Here is an 8,045-nt window from a genome sequence, read left to right on the forward strand (position 1 = left end):
TTCTACTCTTCTGCTGAAGATTTGTGGGCTGCGATCTGAGCTTTGTTGAGCTCTCCCCAGTAAGCTTCGTGTGAGCTTCCAGTCGACGGTCAGCTGCTGCTGTTGTCCTAGAAGTTGTTGCTTCACAGGCAGTCGACGAGAAGGCGAGTTAGTGTTTTGTACATTGTTCTTGTCTTTCTACTTGTATTTCTTGTACTCCTTCTTGTTGTTGCAAGTTTTGTGGCGAGGTTTCTCCACCCAGAAGGAGTATATTGTATTAGCCGGTTCTCCGGGGACTCATCCACCGACGGATTGACTGGACTCGTCCACCTTACGGACACGCCGAGGAGTAGGAGCCCTAATCTCCGAACCTCGTTACATCCTTGTGTTAAGGTTTGGTTTTCTTCTCTTTCGTTTCTTTGTATTTTCCGCTGCGCTAACACGTTTTGTAGAAAGAAACGACGATTTGGGGTCGGCTATTCACACCCCTCCTCTCTAGCCGAGTACGAACGATCCTAACACCATCCTCATGCCTAATCCTCTTAGAACCACTAGACATCCTCCTAGCACCATCCTTATGGCAGCCCCTGCCCCTTGCATTCACCAGGCATCATGATTCATCTAGCAAATCCAGGAAATATCAAGAGCCTACTAGTCCCCTTTTGGTAAAAGTAATCCAATAATTGAAAATATGATCCTCTCTATTTATTCAAACACACCTGCAGTAGCTTACTAGTAAATCCAAGAAAATCCTCAAGAAAAACCTGCAAGTTTCCTTCTAATAACAAAATAAAATAATCCAACAATTGGAAACGTAATCCTCAATATTTACCAAGCATACCTACAGTAGCATCCATATCATGATTTGAATGTCGCAAAGAAAGGTTTAAGGACGTGCCTTTCGCGTTTAAGATGTTCAAAAATCTATCCTTGGCGTGAGGAGATGAGTAGCATGGGCAAGGAGCCTTTAGCCGAACCTCCTCCCTCACGTTTTCCTTTGTACTGTGCTTCGGCAAGGGAGACCACGACGGCGCTATTTTCTCTCCTCCCAGGTTAGGGTTTTTGCTTTAACCTTATCTAGACTCAGTAATCCCCTGTATTTTATTTTATTTTTTTTTCTATTTATTGTGATTACCTTTTTCTTTATATCCGTAACCCCCTTTTTTTTCTTTGTATTTGTCTATTTCTAAATTATGAAATCTTTTAATATTTATTTAGCCATCATTTATTCAAATTAAAATGAATAACCCATTTAATTAAATAAATCTAGCGATTTACGTTAGGAGACCTTGGATGTTATAATTCCTCCCTCCCTAAAAGAAAATTTCGTCCTCGAAATCAGAACTTACCGAATAACTCTGGGTAGCGACTCCTCATGTCGGTCTCAGTCTCCCAGGTAGCTTCTTCCTCTGAGTGATTTAGCCATCTAACCTTGACCATCTTTATGACTTTATTTCGCAGTCTCCTCTCCTGCCTGCTCAAAATTTGAGTAGGTCTCTCTTCATAAGACAGATTTGGTGCAAGCTGTAGTGGTTCAAAATTTAGTACATGTGAAGGATTCGACATGTACTTGCGGAGCATCGAAATATTGAAAACATTATGCACTCCTGCTAGATTGGGTGGCAAAGCCACCCGATAGGCCAATGCTCCCACTCTTTCTAGGATCTCGAATGGCCCTATGAATCTTGGACTGAGTTTACCTTTCCGACCAAATCTCATTACACCTTTCATCGGTGCTATTTTCACAAAAACATGATCGTCGACTGCAAACTCTAGATCCCTTCTTCTTTTGTCAGCGTAACTCTTCTGTCGACTTTGAGCAGCCTTCATCCTATCCCGGATCCTGACCACTAGATCTGCTGTATGTTGAACAATTTCCGGTCCCATTTCTGCCCTTTCTCCGACCTCGTCCCAATGAATAGGTGATCTGCATTTCCTCCCATAGAGTGCTTCATAAGGGGCCATTCCTATAGATGACTGATAACTGTTGTTATAAGTGAACTCCACTAGAGGTAGCTTCGGTTCCCAACTCCCCTGAAAATCAATCACACATGCTCGGAGTAAATCTTCCAAAATCTGTATCACTCTTTCTGACTGACCATCGGTCTGAGGATGAAATGCTGTATTGAACAGTAGTCTAGTTCCCATAGCGGAATGCAAACTCTTCCAGAATGACGATGTAAACCTCGGATCTCTATCTGATACTATAGATGCTGGAATTCCATGCAATCTGACTATTTCTCGGATGTACAGTTCTGCATATTGGGTCATGGAGAAGGTCGTCTTCACTGGTAAAAAATGTGATGACTTAGTGAGGCGATCTACTATAACCCAAATGGCATTATGACCTTTCACCGTTCTAGGTAAGCCTACTATGAAATCCATAGTGATATTTTCCCATTTCCACTCTGGAATAGGAAGTGGCTTAAGCATCCCTACTGGCCTCTGGTGTTCTGCTTTCACCTGCTGACAAGTTAAACATTCAGATACAAAACGTATGATGTCTCGTTTCATTCCTGGCCACCAATAAAGTAGCTATAAGTCCTTATACATCTTTGTACTCCCTGGGTGAATTGAATAAGGAGTATTATGGGCCTCGGCCAAAATCTCAGCCCTAAGTGAGTCACCACTAGGAACCCAAAGTCGACCCCGATATTTGACAATGTCATCCTCAACTGAGTATAATGGCAGGCCCTTAGACTCATCCTTCTGCCTCCATTTCTGTAGTTGCTCATCTGTAGTTTGTCCTGTCCGAATTCTGTCCCTTAAGGTAGACTGCACTGTCAGAGTAGATAGGTTAGGAGCCTCACCCCTAGCATATATCTCAAGATTGAACCTCTGAACCTCTGCCTGAAGGGGTCCTTGCACTGACAGTTGGGCTATGACTGATGTTTTCCTACTCAAGGCATCAGCAACCACATTAGCTTTTCTGGAATAGTAGCTAATATCGCAGTCATAGTCCTTTACAAGCTCTAGCCATCTCCTCTGTCTCATATTCAGCTCTTTCTGGGTAAAGAGGTACTTAAGACTCTTATGATCAGTAAAAACTTTACACTTCTCACCATACAGATAATGTCTCCATATCTTTAATGCAAATACAACTGCTGCTAGCTCCAGATCATGAGTTGGATAATTCTTCTCATACACTTTCAGCTGTCTAGATGCATATGCAATAACTCGATCATGTTGCATAAGCACTGCACCCAAACCTAGCTTCGAAGCGTCTGTATACAATACATACTCTCCTTGCCCTGCTGGCATAGCTAAAACTGGTGCAGTAGTAAGAGCTTGCTTCAACTTCTTGAAACTTTCCTGACAATCTGATCCCCATACAAATTTTGCATTCTTCTTCGTTAGAGCTGTTAAGGGTGTCGCAATAGTGGAAAACCCCGTGATAAATTTCCGATAGTAGCCAGCTAAGCCTAAGAAACTGCGCATCTCAGTTGCAGTCCTAGGCACTGGCCATTCTCTGACTGCCGTAACTTTATGTGGCCTAAGAATGCCACCCTCTCTATCCAAAACTCGCACTTGCTGAAATTTGCAAACAGCTTTTGATCTTGCAGTATTTGTAATGTTGTCCTTAAGTGCTGACTATGCTCCTCTCTGCTCTTCGAATAGACTAAGATATCGTCTATGAATATGATAATGAACCGATCAAGATATGACTGGAACACACGATTCATGAGATCCATGAAGATCGCCGGGGCATTTGTCACCCCGAACGGCATCACTAAAAACTCATAATGTCCGTATCGGGTTCTGAAAGCTGTCTTATGCACATCTGCTTCTTTTACCCTCAACTGATGGTATCCTGATCGAAGGTCTATCTTCGAGAATATTGAAGCTCCTTGCAACTGATCAAATAAATCCTCAATTCTTGGTAGGGGATACTTATTTTTCACTATGACTCTATTCAACTCTCGGTAGTCGATACATAGCCTCATGCTCCCATCCTTTTTCTTTACAGGAAAAACTCGGGCGAATGAATCCTTTATCTAGCAACTCCTGAATCTGATATTTCAACTCTTTCATTTCTATGGGTGCCAGACGATACGGTGCCTTAGAGATGGACATCGTATCCGGCATTAGCTCAATAGAAAATTCCACCTCTCTCTCTGGAGGAATGCCACACACATCCTCAGGAAATACACTAGGAAAATCTTTGACAACTTCTACATTTTCAATCCTTTGACTGACAGCATCCGACACTGAAACAAGACTAGCTAGAAACCCTTGGCAGCCTCTTCTCATAAGCTTCCTCGCACGGATACAAGAAATGATGTGTGGCATCGGTCTATTCCCGGCTGCCTCGAATACAAACGACTTCCCACTGGGTGGTTTGATAGACACTGATCTCTGTCGAAAATCAATCGAAGCTCCGTTCTGTGATAACCAGTCCATTCCCAAAATAATGTCGAATTCAGGCATCCACAACACAATGAGATTTGCCCGAACGACATTCTCTTGCATCCTAAGCTCCATGTCCTTCACCATCCTGGTAGACAACATCTGCTCACCAGAAGGCACTGTGACTCTGAATCCCTGTTCTATGTCTTCTGGTAAGATTCCTAGTCGCTTCACAAAGGCTTCAGATATAAATAAGTGTGTAGCTCCAGAATCTAGCAAGGCATAGGTGGCTACACCTGCTATAAATATTCTACCTGCGGCCATAATACCAACATATCTAGTCAAGCCTAACATTTTCAAAAATTACAATCTAGTCCCTTAAAAATGTAAACAGTACATAAACTCTCCAAAATTTACAAACCAGTCCCTAAGTTTTTTTATTTTTTTTGTTTAACAGTCCTAAAGTTTCCAAAGTCTACTAAACAAATCTCAGGTTTAGTGCATCATAGTCCCCTTGTTCTTGTTTTCCTACTCTTGTCCGTAAGTTTTTGTTCAAAAACTTATCCTAGGTCATACAAAATTTGAGACATACAAAATTCTAAATCATCAAGTTCAGATCACCCCAATTAATCCTAGCATTCCATACTTAACATTTCATGCAATTAGGATACCTGTGATAAGTGTAGCGTCTGGCTTTGCCTCCTCGGCATGCATCACAAATGCTCGACCAGTCACGGGTTCTCGCAGCTTTGGGCACTCCTTAGCTTTGTGCCCATCGTCTCCGCATTTGAAGCACTTGTAGGTTCCCCACAGGCACTTGCCATAGTGCTGGCGGTTGCATTCCTTGCACACTGGTTTCTCATCCGTCTTTGGGGTAGCTACTTTCTGTGATTGAGGTTTCGACTGCCCTTCCGACTTCTGCTGTCCATGTCCTTTTTGTGGTCCTGTATGTGCCTTCATATTCAGATGTTGTTGTTGTTGTGTAGGGAGTCTTTTCCTCTGTATCTCCCATTCAATATCTTTCAAGGACTGCTCGGCTCTGTAGGCTCTAGTGACCGCATCATTATATTCAGTCGGGTCTGCCAGTAGAACGTCCCGGCGGATGGTAGGCCTGAGACCATCCAGAAAATGTCTCAATTTTTCGGTAGCATCATTTGCAATCAAGGGCACAAAATGGCATCCCCTATCGAACTTCTTGACGAACTCAGCGACGGACAGGTCTCCCTGTCGGAGACTCATGAATTCCCTCTTCAGCCTCGATCTCACATCCACAGTGAAGTACTTCTCATAGAAGATCCTCTTGAACTCCTCCCAGGTCAAGGTATTTAGATTAACCCCTCTTTCAGCTCCCTCCCACCATAGGGAAGCATCATCCTTCAGGAAATAGATGGCACATCGAACCCTGTCAGTGTCAGCCATGTTCATGTATCAGAAGATTACTTCTAAAGATCGAATCCATCCTTCAGCAACAAATGGGTCAGTAGTCCCAACAAAGTCTTTAGGATTCATCCTCCTGAATTGCACATATACGTCATCCTGTCGTCCCCTATTAACGCTGCCCGCATGCTGCTCTAGGAGTAAAGCCATTCCTTCTAGTATACGAGTAGCAGCATCTGGGAGTGGAGGTGGGGATTGGGGAGCAAGACGTCTCGGTGGCATATCTGTAGATATCAACCCACATGCAATTATATTTTAAAGCATAACCTCCTAATTATTGGTATCATAAAAGCATTTAAGTTTAACATATAAAGTTTAAAACAGTAAACTCACAGACTTAAGGCTTGGCATCCTGAGCTTTCTAGAACTGGCAGTAGACACATCCCTTACAAGATCCTTGCTCTGATACCAACTGTAACGACCCTAACTTCTACTTAGCCTTTAAATAATGCTGGAATTATATATACACCCTTTTTTTTTCTTTTGTTTTCCACCTCCTGGCCCGTACACATGTCCCCATAAGAATAATTGCAGCCATGCACTTTATTAATCGTTAAACCACGTGAGTACACATGTACCACCAACATTCAAAACCCAGTAAAGTTCTTGCCAAAGCAAACAACGTACTAACCCAAACATCTCAAAGAAAAATATAACTAATCATTCAAACAATGTTTTTTTTCTCAAAACTCTCAAAGCATGGATCACATAACACTTATGATTGTCATTATTTTTATTAACGATTGACTTATTCGCAGAAGCTGCAAGGTCTTCGGGTGTGTACTGCCAACCTGGTCCGATCAAGTACCAATGCCTCCAGCCTCCTCATTTTCCTCACCTGCATCCATTCAAACCTAGTGAGTCTAACGACTCAACACGTCCCAACCATGATATCACATATTATATAAATAGGCACATGCATCCGGGATAAAAAGAAAATCATGAACATATTCATTTCCACAAACCATTTAAATTCTTGAGCATCGTATATCATTTCTATGTAACATTAAAACCACCATATCATTTAGATATGCCTACAGCATTTACCATAAATCTTTTTTTTTTGTTCGATCATTAGAAGTGACTAGTCTTCATCATTTATCCTTTATCCTTTGTTAGATTGATCAATCTCTAAACCATGGTACATGACGGCGGGGCGTCAGCAACTCCTGTCACTGGGCCGTGGCCGAATATGGAAATCTGATATTGGGATCCCTCTGGTGCCTTGGCCCTCACAATATTCCTATCAATCATTATTTGGTCACAGTCACTCATTTAATTTATTTTTATATTTGACTAAAATTTTCATCGTTTTCCCTAAATCCAGCATGCATTTTAACATCAACATTAATTTAAGTTCATGCAAGCTTTTATAAATCTCACAAAAAGACATTTTTATCGTATGCTATGACTATCCAAGACACCGCCTAGACTTCTAAAACCTTCCTAAGTATGAGCTCGAGATGCCCCCAAAACTAACCGAATTCCAACACCTTTTTCCCTTCCTTTCCAGAACCCATCCTCATGCCTAATCCTCTTAGAACCACTAGACATCCTCCTAGCACCATCCTTATGGCAGCCCCTGCCCCTTGCATTCACCAGGCATCATGATTCATCTAGCAAATCCAGGAAACATCAAGAGCCTACTAGTCCCCTTTTGGTAAAAGTAATCCAATAATTGAAAATGTGATCCTCTCTATTTATTCAAACACACCTGCAGTAGTTTACTAGTAAATCCAAGAAAATCCTCAAGAAAAAGCTGCAAGTTTCCTTCTAATAACAAAATAAAATAATCCAACAATTGGAAACGTAATCCTCAATATTTACCAAGCATACCTACAGTAGCATCCATATCATGATTTGAATGTCGCAAAGAAAGGTTTAAGGACGTGCCTTTCGCGTTTAAGATGTTCAAAAATCTATCCTTGGCGTGAGGAGATGAGCAGCATGGGCAAGGAGCCTTTAGCCAAACCTCCTCCCTCACGTTTTCCTTTGTACTGTGCTTCGGCAAGGGAGACCACGACGGCGCTATTTTCTCTCCTCCCAGGTTAGGGTTTTTGCTTTAACCTTATCTAGACTCAGTAATCCCCTGTATTTTATTTTATTTTTTTTCCTATTTATTGTGATTACCTTTTTCTTTATATCCGTAACCCCCTTTTTTTTTTTTCTTTGTATTTGTCTATTTCTAAATTATGAAATCTTTTAATATTTATTTAGCCATCATTTATTCAAATTAAAATGAATAACCCATTTAATTAAATAAATCTAGCGATTTACGTTAG

General features: G+C 41.5%; 1 pseudogene; it reads right to left on the reverse strand.

Annotated features, from left to right (window-relative positions):
• Positions 1 to 1,317: 1,317 nt before the first annotated feature.
• Positions 1,318 to 5,745, reverse strand: LOC122026686 (annotated as a pseudogene).
• Between the last annotated feature and the right edge of the window lie 2,300 nt (positions 5,746 to 8,045).

This window comes from Zingiber officinale, chromosome 10A, assembly GCF_018446385.1.
Source record: "Zingiber officinale cultivar Zhangliang chromosome 10A, Zo_v1.1, whole genome shotgun sequence".
Taxonomy (NCBI): Eukaryota; Viridiplantae; Streptophyta; class Magnoliopsida; order Zingiberales; family Zingiberaceae; genus Zingiber; species Zingiber officinale.